This window comes from Crinia signifera, chromosome 1 (genome assembly GCF_055691185.1).
Source record: "Crinia signifera chromosome 1, ASM5569118v1, whole genome shotgun sequence".
Taxonomy (NCBI): domain Eukaryota; kingdom Metazoa; phylum Chordata; class Amphibia; order Anura; family Myobatrachidae; genus Crinia; species Crinia signifera.
This window is the reverse complement of record NC_139217.1, coordinates 302,782,050-302,801,995: the sequence shown is the minus strand read 5'-3', so window position 1 is coordinate 302,801,995 and position 19,946 is coordinate 302,782,050. Positions and strand designations below refer to the sequence as shown.

The 19,946-nt window shown below is 36.1% G+C and overlaps 19 non-coding genes across 19 annotated transcripts; all 19 read left to right on the top strand.

Annotated features, from left to right (window-relative positions):
• The first annotated feature begins 233 nt into the window (after positions 1 to 233).
• TRNAL-CAG (transfer RNA leucine (anticodon CAG)) lies at positions 234 to 316 on the top strand. The gene has a single exon. It is a non-coding gene; the product is annotated as a tRNA-Leu (tRNA).
• Positions 317 to 976: 660 nt separating this feature from the next.
• On the top strand, positions 977 to 1,059 carry TRNAL-CAG (transfer RNA leucine (anticodon CAG)). The gene has a single exon. It is a non-coding gene; the product is annotated as a tRNA-Leu (tRNA).
• A 382-nt stretch (positions 1,060 to 1,441) lies between these two features.
• On the top strand, positions 1,442 to 1,524 carry TRNAL-CAG (transfer RNA leucine (anticodon CAG)). Its single transcript has one exon. It is a non-coding gene; the product is annotated as a tRNA-Leu (tRNA).
• A 659-nt stretch (positions 1,525 to 2,183) lies between these two features.
• On the top strand, positions 2,184 to 2,266 carry TRNAL-CAG (transfer RNA leucine (anticodon CAG)). Its single transcript has one exon. It is a non-coding gene; the product is annotated as a tRNA-Leu (tRNA).
• Positions 2,267 to 3,389: 1,123 nt separating this feature from the next.
• On the top strand, positions 3,390 to 3,472 carry TRNAL-CAG (transfer RNA leucine (anticodon CAG)). The gene has a single exon. It is a non-coding gene; the product is annotated as a tRNA-Leu (tRNA).
• Positions 3,473 to 5,285: 1,813 nt separating this feature from the next.
• TRNAM-CAU (transfer RNA methionine (anticodon CAU)) lies at positions 5,286 to 5,368 on the top strand. Its single transcript has one exon. It is a non-coding gene; the product is annotated as a tRNA-Met (tRNA).
• A 1,110-nt stretch (positions 5,369 to 6,478) lies between these two features.
• TRNAM-CAU (transfer RNA methionine (anticodon CAU)) lies at positions 6,479 to 6,561 on the top strand. Its single transcript has one exon. It is a non-coding gene; the product is annotated as a tRNA-Met (tRNA).
• A 2,303-nt stretch (positions 6,562 to 8,864) lies between these two features.
• TRNAL-CAG (transfer RNA leucine (anticodon CAG)) lies at positions 8,865 to 8,947 on the top strand. Its single transcript has one exon. It is a non-coding gene; the product is annotated as a tRNA-Leu (tRNA).
• Positions 8,948 to 9,951: 1,004 nt separating this feature from the next.
• On the top strand, positions 9,952 to 10,034 carry TRNAL-CAG (transfer RNA leucine (anticodon CAG)). The gene has a single exon. It is a non-coding gene; the product is annotated as a tRNA-Leu (tRNA).
• A 1,100-nt stretch (positions 10,035 to 11,134) lies between these two features.
• On the top strand, positions 11,135 to 11,217 carry TRNAL-CAG (transfer RNA leucine (anticodon CAG)). The gene has a single exon. It is a non-coding gene; the product is annotated as a tRNA-Leu (tRNA).
• A 381-nt stretch (positions 11,218 to 11,598) lies between these two features.
• Positions 11,599 to 11,681, top strand: TRNAL-CAG (transfer RNA leucine (anticodon CAG)). The gene has a single exon. It is a non-coding gene; the product is annotated as a tRNA-Leu (tRNA).
• A 659-nt stretch (positions 11,682 to 12,340) lies between these two features.
• On the top strand, positions 12,341 to 12,423 carry TRNAL-CAG (transfer RNA leucine (anticodon CAG)). The gene has a single exon. It is a non-coding gene; the product is annotated as a tRNA-Leu (tRNA).
• Positions 12,424 to 13,546: 1,123 nt separating this feature from the next.
• TRNAL-CAG (transfer RNA leucine (anticodon CAG)) lies at positions 13,547 to 13,629 on the top strand. The gene has a single exon. It is a non-coding gene; the product is annotated as a tRNA-Leu (tRNA).
• Positions 13,630 to 14,007: 378 nt separating this feature from the next.
• Positions 14,008 to 14,090, top strand: TRNAL-CAG (transfer RNA leucine (anticodon CAG)). The gene has a single exon. It is a non-coding gene; the product is annotated as a tRNA-Leu (tRNA).
• Positions 14,091 to 15,819: 1,729 nt separating this feature from the next.
• Positions 15,820 to 15,902, top strand: TRNAL-CAG (transfer RNA leucine (anticodon CAG)). The gene has a single exon. It is a non-coding gene; the product is annotated as a tRNA-Leu (tRNA).
• Positions 15,903 to 16,282: 380 nt separating this feature from the next.
• Positions 16,283 to 16,365, top strand: TRNAL-CAG (transfer RNA leucine (anticodon CAG)). Its single transcript has one exon. It is a non-coding gene; the product is annotated as a tRNA-Leu (tRNA).
• A 658-nt stretch (positions 16,366 to 17,023) lies between these two features.
• On the top strand, positions 17,024 to 17,106 carry TRNAL-CAG (transfer RNA leucine (anticodon CAG)). Its single transcript has one exon. It is a non-coding gene; the product is annotated as a tRNA-Leu (tRNA).
• Positions 17,107 to 17,486: 380 nt separating this feature from the next.
• On the top strand, positions 17,487 to 17,569 carry TRNAL-CAG (transfer RNA leucine (anticodon CAG)). Its single transcript has one exon. It is a non-coding gene; the product is annotated as a tRNA-Leu (tRNA).
• A 661-nt stretch (positions 17,570 to 18,230) lies between these two features.
• On the top strand, positions 18,231 to 18,313 carry TRNAL-CAG (transfer RNA leucine (anticodon CAG)). The gene has a single exon. It is a non-coding gene; the product is annotated as a tRNA-Leu (tRNA).
• Positions 18,314 to 19,946: the final 1,633 nt, after the last annotated feature.

Below are 19,946 nucleotides of genomic sequence, written 5' to 3'. Positions count from 1 at the left end.
TATGTATCAAGAAAAGATCACACTGTTTTCTCTGTCAAAATAGGGGCCTGAAACCTACCAAAGAGATCAATGTCATGTTCTTTGTATTGGTCATGAACATAAACCCCACTTTGGTACATTAAAATAGGATCCAATCAATCCCATAAGCTAAACAAAGTAGCCAGTTTGTGCAAAATTCACAAATTTCACTTCATAATATAAAATTTTTCTTAAAAATAGTGCGATAGGTATATGTCAGGATGGCCGAGTGGTCTATGGCGCTGCGTTCAGGTCGCAGTCTCCTCTGGAGGTGTGGGTTCAAATCCCACTTCTGACATAGTTCTTCCTTTCTTTATTGGTTCTACTATTTCCTCTTCCTTGTTGCATGAGAAGAGAATGACTTAAGAATCAGATTAACACCCACTGCAAAACTCTGTTTCAATTTCCATCATTCAAAAATGCATCAATCCATTATATTTTTATATAGCAAGAAAATAGCACACTATTCTTTGTACAAATAAGGGCTTGAAACCTACCACTGACATCAATATCATGCTTTTTGTATTGTCTGCTCCATTCTTCTTGATTTATATTTTGCTAAATAAAATACCTCCCAAATTAAGAATTTGGGAGGCATTTTTCTAACTTAAGAAAACTGCTCTTCTAAGCCATTGGTCATGAAAATAAACCCCACTTGGGTTCATTATAATATAATCCAATGAATCCCACAAGCTAAATGAAGTAGCCAGTTTGTGCAATATTCACAAATTTTACTCAACAGTGAGTGAAAATGCATCAGCAAACAAACTTTAGGCATTTGAATTCTAATCCTCAAATGAGAAAATAAATCCTACTTTATACATTAGAACCACTTTCAAAATGAATGGAAAAGCAATTGATACAGTCTTTAAATCAATAGTTTCTACAATATGACCATTGTATCGTTGGAGAGGGGATTTCATACTATATCACTTTTAAAAAAGTTAGTGTGATATATGTCAGGATGGCCGAGCGGTCTAAGGTGCTGTGTTCAGGTCGCAGTCTCCTCTGGAGGCGTGGGTTCAAATCCCACTTCTGACAGGACTCTTTCTTTTCTTATTTGTTCTTCAATTCTTCTTCCTTGTTGCATGAAAAAAGAATGACTTAAGAATTAGATGAACACTCTCTGCAAAATTCTGTTTCCAATTCCACCATGGAAAAAAATGTATCAATCAATCCACAATTTTCCTATGTATCAAGAAAAGATCACACTGTTTTCTCTGTCAAAATAGGGTCCTGAAACCTACCAAAGAGATCAATGTCATGTTCTTTGTATTGGTCATGAACATAAACCCCACTTGGGTACATTAAAATAGGATCCAATCAATCCCCTAAGCTAAACAAAGTAGCCAGTTTGTGCAAGATTCACAAATTTAACTTCATAATATAAAAAAAATTCTTAAAAAGAGTAAGATAGGTATATGTCAGGATGGCCGAGTGGTCTATGGCGCTGCGTTCAGGTCGCAGTCTCCTCTGGAGGCGTGGGTTCAAATCCCACTTCTGACATAGTTCTTCCTTTCTTTATTGGTTCTACTATTTCCTCTTCCTTGTTGCATGAGAAGAGAATGACTTAAGAATCAGATTAACACCCATTGCAAAACTCTGTTTCAATTTCCACCATTTAAAAATGCATCAATCCATTATTTTTTTATATAGCAAGAAAATAGCACACTATTCTTTGTACAAATAAGGGCTTGAAACCTACCACTGACATCAATATCATGCTTTTTGTATTGTCTGCTCCATACTTCTTGATTTATATTTTGCTAAATAAAATACCTCCCAAATTAAGAATTTGGGAGGCATTTTTCTAACTTAAGAAAGCTGCTCTTCTAAGCCATTGGTCACGAAGATAAACCCCACTTGGGTTCATTATAATAGAATCCAATGAATCCCACAAGCTAAATGAAGTAGCCAGTTTGTGCAATCTTCACAAATTTTACTCAACAGTGAGTGAAAATGCATCAGCAAACAAACTCTAGGCATTTGAATTCTAATCCTCAAAAGAAAAAATAAATCCTACTTTATACATTAGAACAACTTTCAAAATGAATGGAAAAGCAATTGATACAGTCTTTAAATCAATAGTTTCTACAATATGACCATTGTATCGTTAGAGAGGGGATTTCGTACTATATCACTTTTAAAAAGTTAGTGTGATATATGTCAGGATGGCCGAGCGGTCTATGGTGCTGTGTTCAGGTCGCAGTCTCCTCTGGAGGCGTAGGTTCAAATCCTACTTCTGACAGGAATCTTTCTTTTCTTATTTGTTCTTCAATTCTTCTTCCTTGTTGCATGAAAAAAGAATGACTTAAGAATTAGATGAACACTCTCTGCAAAATTCTGTTTCCAATTCCACCATGTAAAAAAATGTATTAATCAATCCACAATTTTGCTATGTATCAAGAAAAGATCACACTGTTTTCTCTGTCAAAATAGGGGCCTGAAACCTTCCAAAGAAATCAATGTCATGTTCTTTGTATTGGTAATGAACATAAACCCCACTTGGGTACATTAAAATAGGATCCAATCAATCCCATAAGCTAAACAAAGTAGCCAGTTTGTGCAAGATTCACAAATTTCACTTCATAATATAAATTTTTTCTTAAAAAATAGTGCGATAGTATATGTCAGGATGGCCGAGTGGTCTATGGCGCGGCGTTCAGGTTGCAGTCTCCTCTGGAGGCGTGAGTTCAAATCCTACTTCTGACATAGTCCTTCCTTTCTTTATTGGTTCTACTATTTCCTCTTGCTTGTTGCATGAGAAGAGAATGACTTAAGAATCAGATTAACACCCAATGCAAAACTCTGTTTCAATTTACACCATTCAAAAAGGCATCAATCCATTATATTTTATATAGCAAGAAAAAAGCAGCCTATTCTTTGTACAAATAAGGGATTGAAACCTACCACTGACATCAATATCATGCTTTTTGTATTATCTGCTCCATACTTCTTGATTTATATTTCGCTAAATAAAATACATCCCAAATTAAGAATTTGGGAGGCATTTTTCTAACTTAAGAAAACTGCTCTTCTAAGCCATTGGTCATGAAAATAAACCCCACTTGGGTTCATTATAATAGAATCCAATGAATCCCACAAGCTAAATGAAGTAGCCAGTTTGTGCAATCTTCACAAATTTTACTCAACAGTGAGTGAAAATGCATCAGCAAACAAACTCTGGGCATTTGAATTCTAATCCTCAAAAGAGAAAATAAATCCTACTTTATACATTAGAACCACTTTCAAAATGAATGGAAAAGCAGTTGATACAGTCTTTAAATCAATAGTTTCTACAATGTGACCATTGTATCGTTAGAGAGGGGATTTCGTACTATATCACGTTTTAAAAAGTTAATGTGATATATGTCAGGATGGCCGAGCGGTCTAAGGCGCTGCGTTCAGGTCGCAGTCTCCTCTGGAGGCGTTGGTTCAAATCCCACTTCTGACATGACTTTTTCTTTTCTTATTTGTTCTTCAATTCTTCTTCCTTGTTGCATGAAAAAAGAATGACTTAAGAATTAGATGAACACTCTCTGCAAATTTCTGTTTCCAATTCCACCATGTAAAAAATGTATCAATCAATCCACAATTTTGCTATGTATCAAGAAAAGATCACACTGTTTTCTGTCAAAATAGGGGCCTGAAACCTACCAAAGAGATCAATGTCATGTTCTTTGTATTGGTCATGAACATAAACCCCACTTGGGTACATTAAAATAGGATCCAATCAATCCCATAAGCTAAACAAAGTAGCCAGTTTGTGCAAGATTCACAAATTTCACTTCATAATATTAAATTTTTCTTAAAAATAGTGCGATAGCTATATGTCAGGATGGCCGAGTGGTCTATGGTCGCAGTCTTCTCTGGAGGCGTGGGTTCAAATCCCACTTCTGACATAGTTCTTCCTTTCTTTATTGGTTCTACTATTTCCTTTTCCTTTTTGCATGAGAAGAGAATGACTTAAGAATCAGATTAACACCCACTGCAAAACTCTGTTTCAATTTCCACCATTCAAAAAGGCATCAATCCATTATATTTTTATATAGCAAGAAAATAGCACACTATTCTTTGTACAAATAAGGGCTTGAAACCTACCACTGACATCAATATCATGCTTTTTGTATTATCTGCTCCATACTTCTTGATTTATATTTCGCTAAATAAAATACCTCCCAAATTAAGAATTTGGGAGGCATTTTTCTAACTTAAGAAAACTGCTCTTCTAAGCCATTGGTCATAAAAATAAACCCCACTTGGGTTCATTATAATAGAATCCAATGAATCCCACAAGCTAAATGAAGTAGCCAGTTTGTGCAATCTTCACAAATTTTACTCAACAGTGAGTGAAAATGCATCAGCAAACAAACTCTGGGCATTTGAATTCTAATCCTCAAAAGAGAAAATAAATCCTACTTTATACATTAGAACCACTTTCAAAATGAATGGAAAAGCAGTTGATACAGTCTTTAAATCAATAGTTTCTACAATATGACCCTTGTATCGTTAGAGAGGGGATTTCGTACTATATCACTTTTTAAAAAAATAGTGTGATATATGTCAGGATGGCCGAGCGGTCTAAGGTTCAAATCCCACTTCTGACATAGTTCTACGTTTCTTTATTGGTTCTACTATTTCCTCTTCCTTGTTGCATGAGAAGAGAATGACTTAAGAATCAGATTAACACCCACTGCAAAACTCTGTTTCATTTTCCACCATTCAAAAATGCATCAATCCATTATGTTTTTATATAGAAAGAAAATAGCACACTATTCTTTGTACAAAAAAGGGCTTGAAAGCTACCACTGACATCAATATCATGCTTTTTGTATTGTCTGCTTCATACTTCTTGATTTATATTTTGCTAAATAAAATACCTCCCAAATTAGGAATTTGGGAGGCATTTTTCTAACTTAAGAAAACTGCTCTTCTAAGCCATTGGTCCTGAAAATAAACCCCACTTGGGTTCATTATAATAGAATCCAATGAATCCCACAAGCTAAAGGAAGTAGCCAGTTTGTGCAATCTTCACAAATTTTACTCAACAGTGAGTGAAAATGCATCAGCAAACAAACTCTGGGCATTTGAATTCTAATCCTTAAAAGAGAAAATAAATCCTACTTTATACATTAGAACCACTTTCAAAATGAATGGAAAAGCAATTGATACAGTCTTTAAATCAATAGTTTCTACAATATGACCATTGTATCGTTGGAGAGGGGATTTCGTACTATATCACTTTTTAAAAAGTTAGTGTGATATATGTCCGGATGGCCGAGTGGTCTAAGGCGCTGCGTTCATGTCGCAGTCTCCTCTGAAGGCGTGGGTTCAAATCCCACTTCTGACATGACTCTTTCTTTTCTTATTTGTTCTTCAATTCTTCTTCCTTGTTGCATGAAAAAAGAATGACTTAAGAATTAGATGAACACTCTCTGCAAAATTCTGTTTCCAATTCCACCATGTAAAAAATGTATCAATCAATCCACAATTTTGCTATGTATCAAGAAAAGATCACACTGTTTTCTCTTTAAAAATAGGGGCCTGAAACCTACCAAAGAGATCAATGTCATGTTCTTTGTATTGGTCATGAACATAAACCCCACTTGGGTACATTAAAATAGGATCCAATCAATCCCATAAGCTAAACAAAGTAGCCAGTTTGTGCAAGATTCACAAATTTCACTTCATAATATTAAATTTTTCTTAAAAATAGTGCGATAGCTATATGTCAGGATGGCCGAGTGGTCTATGGTCGCAGTCTCCTCTGGAGGCGTGGGTTCAAATCCCACTTCTGACATAGTTCTACGTTTCTTTATTGGTTCTACTATTTCCTCTTCCTTGTTGCATGAGAAGAGAATGACTTAAGAATCAGATTAACACCCACTGCAAAACTCTGTTTCATTTTCCACCATTCAAAAATGCATCAATCCATTATGTTTTTATATAGAAAGAAAATAGCACACTATTCTTTGTACAAAAAAGGGCTTGAAAGCTACCACTGACATCAATATCATGCTTTTTGTATTGTCTGCTTCATACTTCTTGATTTATATTTTGCTAAATAAAATACCTCCCAAATTAGGAATTTGGGAGGCATTTTTCTAACTTAAGAAAACTGCTCTTCTAAGCCATTGGTCCTGAAAATAAACCCCACTTGGGTTCATTATAATAGAATCCAATGAATCCCACAAGCTAAAGGAAGTAGCCAGTTTGTGCAATCTTCACAAATTTTACTCAACAGTGAGTGAAAATGCATCAGCAAACAAACTCTGGGCATTTGAATTCTAATCCTCAAAAGAGAAAATAAATGCTACTTTATACATTAGAACCACTTTCAAAATGAATGGAAAAGCAATTGATACAGTCTTTAAATCAATAGTTTCTACAATATGACCATTGTATCGTTGGAGAGGGGATTTCGTACTATATCACTTTTTAAAAAGTTAGTCTGATATATGTCCGGATGGCCGAGCGGTCTAAGGCGCTGCGTTCATGTCGCAGTCTCCTCTGGAGGCGTGGGTTCAAATCCCACTTCTGACATGACTCTTTCTTTTCTTATTTGTTCTTCAATTCTTCTTCCTTGTTGCATGAAAAAAGAATGACTTAAGAATTAGATAAACACTCTCTGCAAAATTCTGTTTCCAATTCCACCATGTAAAAAATGTATCAATCAATCCACAATTTTGCTATGTATCAAGAAAAGATCACACTGTTTTCTCTTTAAAAATAGGGGCCTGAAACCTACCAAAGAGATCAATGTCATGTTCTTTGTATTGGTCATGAACATAAACCCCACTTGGGTACATTAAAATAGGATCCAATCAATCCCATAAGCTAAACAAAGTAGCCAGTTTGTGCAAGATTCACAAATTTCACTTCATAATATTAAATTTTTCTTAAAAATAGTGCGATAGCTATATGTCAGGATGGCCGAGTGGTCTATGGTCGCAGTCTCCTCTGGAGGCGTGGGTTCAAATCCCACTTCTGACATAGTTCTACGTTTCTTCATTGGTTCTACTATTTCCTCTTCCTTGTTGCATGAGAAGAGAATGACTTAAGAATCAGATTAACACCCACTGCAAAACTCTGTTTCATTTTCCACCATTCAAAAATGCGACAATCCATTATGTTGTTATATAGAAAGAAAATAGCACACTATTCTTTGTACAAAAAAGGGCTTGAAAGCTACCACTGAAATCAATATCATGCTTTTTGTATTGTCTGCTTCATACTTCTTGATTTATATTTTGCTAAATAAAATACCTCCAAAATTAAGAATTTGGGAGGCATTTTTCTAACTTAAGAAAACTGCTCTTTTAAGCCATTGGTCCTGAAAATAAACCCCACTTGGGTTCATTATAATAGAATCCAATGAATCCCACAAGCTAAAGGAAGTAGCCAGTTTGTGCAATCTTCACAAATTTTACTCAACAGTGAGTGAAAATGCATCAGCAAACAAACTCTGGGCATTTGAATTCTAATCCTCAAAAGAGAAAATAAATCCTACTTTATACATTAGAACCACTTTCAAAATGAATGGAAAAGCAATTGATACAGTCTTTAAATCAATAGTTTCTACAATATGACCATTGTATCGTTGGAGAGGGGATTTCGTACTATATCACTTTTTAAAATGTTAGTGTGATATATGTCCGGATGGCCGAGCGGTCTAAGGCGCTGCTTTCATGTTGCAGTCTCCTCTGGAGGCGTGCGTTCAAATCCCACTTCTGACAGGACTCTTTCTTTTCTTATTTGTTCTTCAATTATTCTTCCTTGTTGCATGAAAAAAGAATGACTTAAGAATTAGATGAACACTCTCTGCAAAATTCTGTTTCCAATTCCACCATGTAAAAAATGTATCAATCAATCCACAATTTTGCTATGTATCAAGAAAAGATCACACTGTTTTCTCTGTCAAAATAGGGGCCTGAAACCTACCAAAGAGATCAATGTCATGTTCTTTGTATTGGTCATGAATATAAACCCCACTTGGGTACATTAAAATAGGATCCAATCAATCACATAAGCTAAACAAAGTAGCCAGTTTGTGCAAGATTCACAAATTTCACTTCATAATATTAAATTTTTCTTAAAAATAGTGCGATAGCTATATGTCAGGATGGCCGAGTGGTCTATGGTCGCAGTCTCCTCTGGAGGCGTGGGTTCAAATCCCACTTCTGACATAGTTCTTCCTTTCTTTATTGGTTCTACTATTTCCTCTTCCTTGTTGCATGAGAAGAGAATGACTTAAGAATCAGATTAACACCCACTGCAAAACTCTGTTTCAATTTCCACCATTCAAAAATGCATCTATCCATTATGTTTTTATATAGAAAGAAAATAGCACACTATTCTTTGTACAAATAAGGGCTTGAAAGCTACCACTGACATCAATATCATGCTTTTTGTATTGTCTGCTTCATACTTCTTGATTTATATTTTGCTAAATAAAATACCTCCCAAATTAAGAATTTGGGAGGCATTTTTCTAACTTAAGAAAACTGCTCTTCTAAGCCATTGGTCATGAAAATAAACCCCACTTGGGTTCATTATAATATAATCCAATGAATCCCACAAGCTAAATGAAGTAGCCAGTTTGTGCAATCTTCACAAATTTTACTCAACAGTGAGTGAAAATGCATCAGCAAACAAACTCTGGGCATTTGAATTCTAATCCTCAAAAGAGAAAATAAATCCTACTTTATACATTAGAACCACTTTCAAAATGAATGGAAAAGCAGTTGATACAGTCTTTAAATCAATAGTTTCTACAATATGACCATTGTATCGTTAGAGAGGGGATTTCGTACTATATCCCTTTTTAAAAAAATAGCGTGATATATGTCAGGATGGCCGAGCGGTCTAAGGCGCTGTGTTCAGGTCGCAGTCTCCTCTGGAGGCGTGGGTTCAAATCCCACTTCTGACATGACTCTTTCTTTTCTTATTTGTTCTTCATTTCTTCTTCCTTGTTGCATGAAAAAAGAATGACTTAAGAATTAGATAAACACTCTCTGCAAAATTCTGTTTCCAATTCCACCATGTAAAAAATGTATCAATCAATCCACAATTTTGCTATGTATCAAGAAAAGATCACACTGTTTTCTCTTTAAAAATAGGGGCCTGAAACCTACCAAAGAGATCAATGTCATGTTCTTTGTATTGCTCATAAACATAAACCCCACTTGGGTACATTAAAATAGGATCCAATCAATGCCATAAGCTAAACAAAGTAGCCAGTTTGTGCAAGATTCACAAATTTCTTTATTGGTTCTACTCTTCCTTTCTTTATTGGTTCTACTATTTCCTCTTCCTTGTTGCATAAGAAGAGAATGACTTAAGAATCAGATTAACACCCACTGCAAAACTCTGTTTCAATTTCCACCATTCAAAAATGCATCAATCCATTATGTTTTTATATAGAAAGAAAATAGCACACTATTCTTTGTACAAATAAGGGCTTGAAAGCTACCACTGACATCAATATCATGCTTTTTGTATTGTCTGCTTCATACTTCTTGATTTATATTTTGCTAAATAAAATACCTCCCAAATTAAGAATTTGGGAGGCATTTTTCTAACTTAAGAAAACTGCTCTTCTAAGCCATTGGTCATGAAAATAAACCCCACTTGGGTTCATTATAATAGAATCCAATGAATCCCACAAGCTAAATGAAGTAGCCAGTTTGTGCAATCTTCACAAATTTTACTCAACAGTGAGTGAAAATGCATCAGCAAACAAACTCTGGGCATTTGAATTCTAATCCTCAAAAGAGAAAATAAATCCTACTTTATACATTAGAACCACTTTCAAAATGAATGGAAAAGCAGTTGATACAGTCTTTAAATCAATAGTTTCTACAATATGACCATTGTATCGTTAGAGAGGGGATTTCGTACTATATCCCTTTTTAAAAAAATAGTGTGATATATGTCAGGATGGCCGAGCGGTCTAAGGCGCTGTGTTCAGGTCGCAGTCTCCTCTGGAGGCATGGGTTCAAATCCCACTTCTGACATGACTCTTTCTTTTCTTATTTCTTCTTCCTTGTTGCATGAAAAAAGAATGACTTAAGAATTAGATAAACACTCTCTGCAAAATTCTGTTTCCAATTCCACCATGTAAAAAATGTATCAATCAATCCACAATTTTGCTATGTATCAAGAAAAGATCACACTGTTTTCTCTTTAAAAATAGGGGCCTGAAACCTACCAAAGAGATCAATGTCATGTTCTTTGTATTGGTCATGAACATAAACCCCACTTGGGTACATTAAAATAGGATCCAATCAATGCCATAAGCTAAACAAAGTAGCCAGTTTGTGCAAGATTCACAAATTTCACTTCATAATATTAAATTTTTCTTAAAAATAGTGCGATAGCTATATGTCAGGATGGCCGAGTGGTTTATGGTCGCAGTCTCCTCTGGAGGCGTGGGTTCAAATCCCACTTCTGACATAGTTCTTCCTTTCTTTATTGGTTCTACTATTTCCTTTTCCTTTTTGCATGAGAAGAGAATGACTTAAGAATCAGATTAACACCCACTGCAAAACTCTGTTTCAATTTCCACCATTCAAAAAGGCATCAATCCATTATATTTTTTATATAGCAAGAAAATAGCACATTATTCTTTGTACAAATAAGGGCTTGAAACCTACCACTGACATCAATATCATGCTTTTTGTATTATCTGCTCCATACTTCTTGATTTATATTTCGCTAAATAAAATACCTCCCAAATTAAGAATTTGGGAGGTATTTTTCTAACTTAAGAAAACTGCTCTTCTAAGCCATTGGTCATGAAAATAAACCCCACTTGGGTTCATTATAATAGAATCCAATGAATCCCACAAGCTAAATGAAGTAGCCAGTTTGTGCAATCTTCACAAATTTTACTCAACAGTGAGTGAAAATGCATCAGCAAACAAACTTTAGGCATTTGAATTCTAATCCTCAAATGAGAAAATAAATCCTACTTTATACATTAGAACCACTTTCAAAATGAATGGAAAAGCAATTGATACAGTCTTTAAATCAATAGTTTCTACAATATGACCATTGTATCGTTGGAGAGGGGATTTCGTACTATATCACTTTTAAAAAAGTTAGTGTGATATATGTCAGAATGGCCGAGCGGTCTAAGGCGCTGTGTTCAGGTCGCAGTCTCCTCTGGAGGCGTGGGTTCAAATCCCACTTCTGACAGGAATCTTTCTTTTCTTATTTGTTCTTCAATTCTTCTTCCTTGTTGCATGAAAAAAGAATGACTTAAGAATTAGATAAACACTCTCTGCAAAATTCTGTTTCCAATTCCACCATGGAAAAAAATGTATCAATCAATCCACAATTTTCCTATGTATCAAGAAAAGATCACACTGTTTTCTCTGTCAAAATAGGGTCCTGAAACCTACCAAAGAGATCAATGTCATGTTCTTTGTATTGGTCATGAACATAAACCCCACTTGGGTACATTAAAATAGGATCCAATCAATCCCATAAGCTAAACAAAGTAGCCAGTTTGTGCAAGATTCACAAATTTAACTTCATAATATAAAAAAATTCTTAAAAAGAGTAAGATAGGTATATGTCAGGAAGGCCGAGTGGTCTATGGCGCTGCGTTCAGGTCGCAGTCTCCTCTGGAGGCGTGGGTTCAAATCCCACTTCTGACATAGTTCTTCCTTTCTTTATTGGTTCTACTATTTCCTCTTCCTTGTTGCATGAGAAGAGAATGACTTAAGAATCAGATTAACACCCACTGCAAAACTCTGTTTCAATTTCCACCATTTAAAAATGCATCAATCCATTATTTTTTATATAGCAAGAAAATAGCACACTATTCTTTGTACAAATAAGGGCTTGAAACCTACCACTGAAATCAATATCATGCTTTTTGTATTGTCTGCTCCATACTTCTTGATTTATATTTTGCTAAATAAAATACCTCCCAAATTAAGAATTTGGGAGGCATTTTTCAAACTGAAGAAAGCTGCTCTTCTAAGCCATTGGTCATGAAAATAAACCCCACTTGGGTTCATTATAATAGAATCCAATGAATCCCACAAGCTAATGGAAGTAGCCAGTTTGTGCAATCTTCACAAATTTTACTCAACAGTGAGTGAAAATGCATCAGCAAACAAACTCTAGGCATTTGAATTCTAATCCTCAAAAGAAAAAATAAATCCTACTTTATACATTAGAACAACTTTCAAAATGAATGGAAAAGCAATTGATACAGTCTTTAAATCAATAGTTTCTACAATATGACCATTGTATCGTTAGAGAGGGGATTTCGTACTATATCCCTTTTTAAAAAAATAGTGTGATATATGTTAGGATGGCCGAGCGGTCTATGGCGCTGCGTTCAGGTCGCAGTCTCCTCTGGAGGCGTGGGTTCAAATCCCACTTCTGACAGGACTCTTTCTTTTCTTATTTGTTCTTCAATTCTTCTTCCTTGTTGCATGAAAAAAGAATGACTTATGAATTAGATGAACACACTCTGCAAAATTCTGTTTCCAATTCCACCATGTAAAAAAATGTATTAATCAATCCACAATTTTGCTATGTATCAAGAAAATATCACACTGTTTTCTCTGTCAAAATAGGGGCCTGAAACCTTCCAAAGAAATCAATGTTATGTTCTTTGTATTGGTAATGAACATAAACCCCACTTGGGTACATTAAAATAGGATCCAATCAATCCCATAAGCTAAACAAAGTAGCCAGTTTGTGCAAGATTCACAATTTTCACTTCATAATATAAATTTTTTCTTAAAAAATAGTGCAATAGTATATGTCAGGATGGCCGAGTGGTCTATGGCGCGGCGTTCAGGTTGCAGTCTCCTCTGGAGGCGTGAGTTCAAATCCTACTTCTGACATAGTCCTTACTTTCTTTATTGGTTCTACTATATTCTCTTCCTTGTTGCATGAGAAGAGAATGACTTAATAATCAGATTAACACCCAATGCAAAACTCTGTTTCAATTTACACCATTCAAAAAGGCATCAATCCATTATATTTTATATAGCAAGAAAATAGCACACTATTCTTTGTACAAATAAGGGCTTGAAACCTACCACTGACATCAATATCATGCTTTTTGTATTATCTGCTCCATACTTCTTGATTTATATTTCGCTAAATAAAATACCTCCCAAATTAAGAATTTGGGAGGCATTTTTCTAACTTAAGAAAACTGCTCTTCTAAGCCATTGGTCATGAAAATAAACCCCACTTGGGTTCATTATAATAGAATCCAATGAATCCCACAAGCTAAATGAAGTAGCCAGTTTGTGCAATCTTCACAAATTTTACTCAACAGTGAGTGAAAATGCATCAGCAAACAAACTCTGGGCATTTGAATTCTAATCCTCAAAAGAGAAAATAAATCCTACTTTATACATTAGAACCACTTTCAAAATGAATGGAAAAGCAGTTGATACAGTCTTTCAATCAATAATTTCTACAATATGACCATTGTATCGTTAGAGAGGGGATTTCGTACTATATCACTTTTTAAAAAGTTAGTGTGATATATGTCAGGATGGCCGAGCGGTCTAAGGTGCTGCGTTCAGGTCGCAGTCTCCTCTGGAGGTGTGGGTTCAAATCCCGCTTCTGACATGACTCTTTCTTTTCTTATTTGTTCTTCAATTCTTCTTCCTTGTTGCATGAAAAAAGAATGACTTAAGAATTAGATGAACACTCTCTGCAAAATTCTGTTTCCAATTCCACCATGTAAAAAATGTATCAATCAATCCACAATTTTGCTATGTATCAAGAAAAGATCACACTGTTTTCTGTCAAAATAGGGGCCTGAAACCTACCAAAGAGATCAATGTCATGTTCTTTGTATTGGTCATGAACATAAACCCCACTTGGGTACATTAAAATAGGATCCAATCAATCCCATAAGCTAAACAAAGTAGCCAGTTTGTGCAAGATTCACAAATTTCACTTCATAATATTAAATTTTTCTTAAAAATTGTGCGATAGGTATATGTCAGGATGGCCGAGTGGTCTATGGCGCTGCATTCAGGTCGCAGTCTCCTCTGGAGGCGTGGGTTCAAATCCCACTTCTGACATTGTTCTACCTTTCTTTATTGGTTCTACTATTTCCTCTTCCTTGTTGCATGAGAAGAGAATGACTTAAGATTCAGATTAACACCCACTGCAAAACTCTGTTTCATTTTCCACCATTCAAAAATGCATCAATCCATTATGTTTTTATATAGAAAGAAAATAGCACACTATTCTTTGTACAAAAAAGGGCTTGAAAGCTACCACTGACATCAATATCATGCTTTTTGTATTGTCTGCTTCATACTTCTTGATTTATATTTTGCTAAATAAAATACCTCCCAAATTAAGAATTTGGGAGGCATTTTTCTAACTTAAGAAAACTGCTCTTCTAAGCCATTGGTCATGAAAATAAACCCCACTTGGGTTCATTATAATAGAATCCAATGAATCCCACAAGCTAAAGGAAGTAGCCAGTTTGTGCAATCTTCACAAATTTTACTCAACAGTGAGTGAAAATGCATCAGCAAACAAACTCTGGGCATTTGAATTCAAATCCTCAAAAGAGAAAATAAATCCTACTTTATACATTAGAACCACTTTCAAAATGAATATAAAAGCAATTGATACAGTCTTTAAATCAATAGTTTCTACAATATGACCATTGTATCGTTGGAGAGGGGATTTCGTACTATATCACTTTTTAAAAAGTTAGTGTGATATATGTCCGGATGGCCGTGCGGTCTGAGGCGCTGCGTTCATGTCGCAGTCTCCTCTGGAGGCGTGGGCTCAAATCCCACTTCTGACATGACTCTTTCTTTTCTTATTTGTTCTTCAATTATTCTTCCTTGTTGCATGAAAAAAGAATGACTTAAGAATTAGATGAACACTCTCTGCAAAATTCTGTTTCCAATTCCACCATGTAAAAAATGTATCAATCAATCAATCCACAAAATAGGATCCAATCATTCCCATAAGCTAAACAAAGTAGCCAGTTTGTGCAAGATTCACAAATTTCACTTCATAATATTACATTTTTCTTAAAAATAGTGCAATAGTTATATGTCAGGATGGCCGAGTGGTCTTTGGTCGCAGTCTCCTCTGGAGGCGTGGGTTCAAATCCCACTTCTGACATAGTTCTTCCTTTCTTTATTGGTTCTACTATTTCCTTTTCCTTTTTGCATGAGAAGAGAATGATTTAAGAATCAGATTAACACCCACTGCAAAACTCTGTTTCAATTTCCACCATTCAAAAAGGCATCAATCCATTATATTTTTATATAGCAAGAAAATAGCACACTATTCTTTGTACAAATAAGGGCTTGAAACCTACCACTGACATCAATATCATGCTTTTTGTATTATCTGCTCCATACTTCTTGATTTATATTTCGCTAAATAAAATACCTCCCAAATTAAGAATTTGGGAGGCATTTTTCTAACTTAAGAAAACTGCTCTTCTAAGCCATTGGTCATGAAAATAAACCCCACTTGGGTTCATTATAATAGAATCCAATGAATCCCACAAGCTAAAGGAAGTAGCCAGTTTGTGCAATCTTCACAAATTTTACTCAACAGTGAGTGAAAATGCATCAGCAAACAAACTCTGGGCATTTGAATTCTAATCCTCAAAAGAGAAAATAAATCCTACTTTATACATTAGAACCACTTTCAAAATGAATGGAAAAGCAGTTGATACAGTCTTTAAATCAATAGTTTCTACAATATGACCATTGTATCGTTAGAGAGGGGATTTCGTACTATATCACTTTTTAAACAGTTAGTGTGATATATATCAGGATGGCCGAGCGGTCTAAGGCGCTGCGTTCAGGTCGCAGTCTCCTCTGGAGGCGTGGGTTCAAATCCCACTTCTGACATGACTCTTACTTTTCTTATTTGTTCTTCAATTCTTCTTCCTTGTTGCATGAAAAAATAATGACTTAAGAGTTAGATGAACACTCTCTGCAAAATTCGATTTCCAATTCCACCATGTAAAAAATGTATCAATCAATCCACAATTTTGCTATGTATCAAGAAAAGATCACACTGTTTTCTCTGTCAAAATAGGGGCCTGAAACCTACCAAAGAGATCAATGTCATGTTCTTTGTATTGGTCATGAACATAAACCCCACTTGGGTACATTAAAATAGGATCCAATCAATCCCATAAGCTAAACAAAGTAGCCAGTTTGTGCAAGATTCACAAATTTCACTTCATAATATTAAATTTTTCTTAAAAATTGTGCGATAGGTATATGTCAGGATGGCCGAGTGGTCTATGGCGCTGCATTCAGGTCGCAGTCTCCTCTGGAGGCGTGGGTTCAAATCCCACTTCTGACATTGTTCTACCTTTCTTTATTGGTTCTACTATTTCCTCTTCCTTGTTGCATGAGAAGAGAATGACTTAAGATTCAGATTAACACCCACTGCAAAACTCTGTTTCATTTTCCACCATTCAAAAATGCATCAATCCATTATGTTTTTATATAGAAAGAAAATAGCACACTATTCTTTGTACAAAAAAGGGCTTGAAAGCTACCACTGACATCAATATCATGCTTTTTGTATTGTCTGCTTCATACTTCTTGATTTATATTTTGCTAAATAAAATACCTCCCAAATTAAGAATTTGGGAGGCATTTTTCTAACTTAAGAAAACTGCTCTTCTAAGCCATTGGTCATGAAAATAAACCCCACTTGGGTTCATTATAATAGAATCCAATGAATCCCACAAGCTAAAGGGTAGCCAGTTTGTGCAATCTTCACAAATTTTACTCAACAGTGAGTGAAAATGCATCAGCAAACAAACTCTGGGCATTTGAATTCTAATCCTCAAAAGAGAAAATAAATCCTACTTTATACATTAGAACCACTTTCAAAATGAATGGAAAAGCAGTTGATACAGTCTTTAAATCAATAGTTTCTACAATATGACCATTGTATCGTTAGAGAGGGGATTTCGTACTATATCACTTTTTAAACAGTTAGTGTGATATATATCAGGATGGCCGAGCGGTTTAAGGCGCTGCGTTCAGGTCGCAGTCTCCTCTGGAGGCGTGGGTTCAAATCCCACTTCTGACATGACTCTTACTTTTCTTATTTGTTCTTCAATTCTTCTTCCTTGTTGCATGAAAAAATAATGACTTAAGAGTTAGATGAACACTCTCTGCAAAATTCGATTTCCAATTCCACCATGTAAAAAATGTATCAATCAATCCACAATTTTGCTATGTATCAAGAAAAGATCACACTGTTTTCTCTGTCAAAATAGGGGCCTGAAACCTACCAAAGAGATCAATGTCATGTTCTTTGTATTGGTCATGAACATAAACCCCACTTGGGTACATTAAAATAGGATCCAATCAATCCCATAAGCTAAACAAAGTAGCCAGTTTGTGCAAGATTCACAAATTTCACTTCATAATATTAAATTTTTCTTAAAAATAGTGCGATAGCTATATGTCAGGATGGCCGAGTGGTCTATGGCGCTGCGTTCAGGTCGCAGTCTCCTCTGGAGGCGTGGGTTCAAATCCCACTTCTGACATAGTTCTTCCTTTCTTTATTGGTTCTACTATTTCCTCTTCCTTGTTGCATGAGAAGAGAATGACTTAAGAATCAGATTAACACCCACTGCAAAACTCTGTTTCAATTTCCACCATTCAAAAATGCATCAATCCATTATGTTTTTATATAGAAAGAAAATAGCACACTATTCTTTGTACAAATAAGGGCTTGAAAGCTACCACTGACATCAATATCATGCTTTTTGTATTGTCTGCTTCATACTTCTTGATTTATATTTTGCTAAATAAAATACCTCCCAAATTAAGAATTTGGGAGGCCTTTTTCTAACTTAAGAAAACTGCTCTTCTAAGCCATTGGTCATGAAAATAAACCCCACTTGGGTTCATTATAATAGAATCCTAATGAATCCCACAAGCTAAAGGAAGTAGCCAGTTTGTGCAATCTTCACAAATTTTACTCAACAGTGAGTGAAAATGCATCAGCAAACAAACTCTGGGCATTTGAATTCTAATCCTCAAAAGAGAAAATAAATCCTACTTTATACATTAGAACCACTTTCAAAATGAATGGAAAAGCAATTGATACAGTCTTTAAATCAATAGTTTCTACAATATGACCATTGTATCGTTAGAGAGGGGATTTCGTACTATATGACTTTTTAAAAAGTTAGTGAGATATATGTCAGGATGGCCGAGCGGTCTAAGGCGCTGCGTTCAGGTCGCAGTCTCCTCTGGAGGCGTGGGTTCAAATCCCACTTCTGACATGACTATTTCTTTTCTTATTTGTTCTTCAATTCTTCTTCCTTGTTGCATGAAAAAAGAATGACTTAAGAATTAGATGAACACTCTCTGCAAAATTCTGTTTCCAATTCCACCATGTAAAAAATGTATCAATCAATCCACAATTTTGCTATGTATCAAGAAAAGATCACACTGTTTTCTCTGTCAAAATAGGGGCCTGAAACCTACCAAAGAGATCAATGTCATGTTCTTTGTATTGGTCATGAACATAAACCCCACTTGGGTACATTAAAATAGGATCCAATCAATCCCATAAGCTAAACAAAGTAGCCAGTTTGTGCAAGATTCACAAATTTCACTTCATAATATTAAATTTTTATTAAAAATAGTGCGATAGGTATATGTCAGGATGGCCGAGTGGTCTATGGCGCTGCGTTCAGGTCGCAGTTTCCTCTGGAGGCGTGGGTTAAATCCCACTTCTGACATAGTTCTTCCTTTCTTTATTGGTTCTACTATTTCCTCTTCCTTGTTGCATGAGAAGAGAATGACTTAAGAATCAGATTAACACCCACTGCAAAACTCTGTTTCAATTTCCACCATTCAAAAATGCATCAATCCATTATGTTTTTATATAGAAAGAAAATAGCACACTATTCTTTGTACAAAAAAGGGCTTGAAAGCTACCACTGACATCAATATCATGCTTTTTGTATTGTCTGCTCCATACTTCTTGATTTATATTTTGCTAAATAAAATACCTCCCGCTAATTCACGGGGGTGTGGCCACGGCGGTGCAGACGTGAGGTAGCGTGCTCTCTCCTCCCTATGCCTACCTGCATGATTCTTTGAGCTCTGTCCCTCGTTTGCAGCCCGGAATTCGTGCCGGATCTGACTGCAGCTGCCCGGGGCAAATTGGCGTCCCTTGGCGAGAGGAAGTTCCTGCTCTGCGTCCGGAGTGTTTGCTGGACGATTGGGCAGGTCTGAAGCCATACTGGACCCGCTGGCGTGGTGCGGGCAGCGGTGACTCGTTGTGTGTAGCGCTTCCGGGAGCATCATCTGTTTGCCGTCATCAACCTCCGACCACTGTGGAGCGCGTGCACGCGGCTGACGCAACTTGGCTGGCGGCGTCCATCGGAGCAGCTCTGCAACAGGGAAGATCAGTATCTGGCCAGCTGGGACTTTTGGCTGGCAGCCAGTGATCTCGACCGACGGGAAGGTACGGTCAGTACAAATCCCTCTAACATCCCTGCTGCGTTTGCCTATACCGGGCTGCCTGTGAGAGAGGCAGCTGATTAAGAGCAGGCTGCTGCACCTCTATTGGGACATACAGGACCATTTCTAAATCCTACATGCTTGTAAAGTACAGAATAATAGTGGATGTGTGTATTCTGACTAGCGGTAAGACCTCACCCTGTCCAGTGCGTCTATAATAAGGGGTTTATTCAGTTGGCTCTGGAAGGTTGCAGAGTCATACTCCTACAGCACAGAGTGGGCAGTTGCTCGCTATTTGGGACATATAGGAACATTCCCAGCTTTCACACCCCTGTGAAGGGCAGGATTATACCAGTTGCGTGCATTGTGACTTTTTTTTTTTTTTTTTTCTCCAGTTGGCTTCAGAAGGTTGTAGCTGTCTACTTCTATTGCTCATATAAGTAT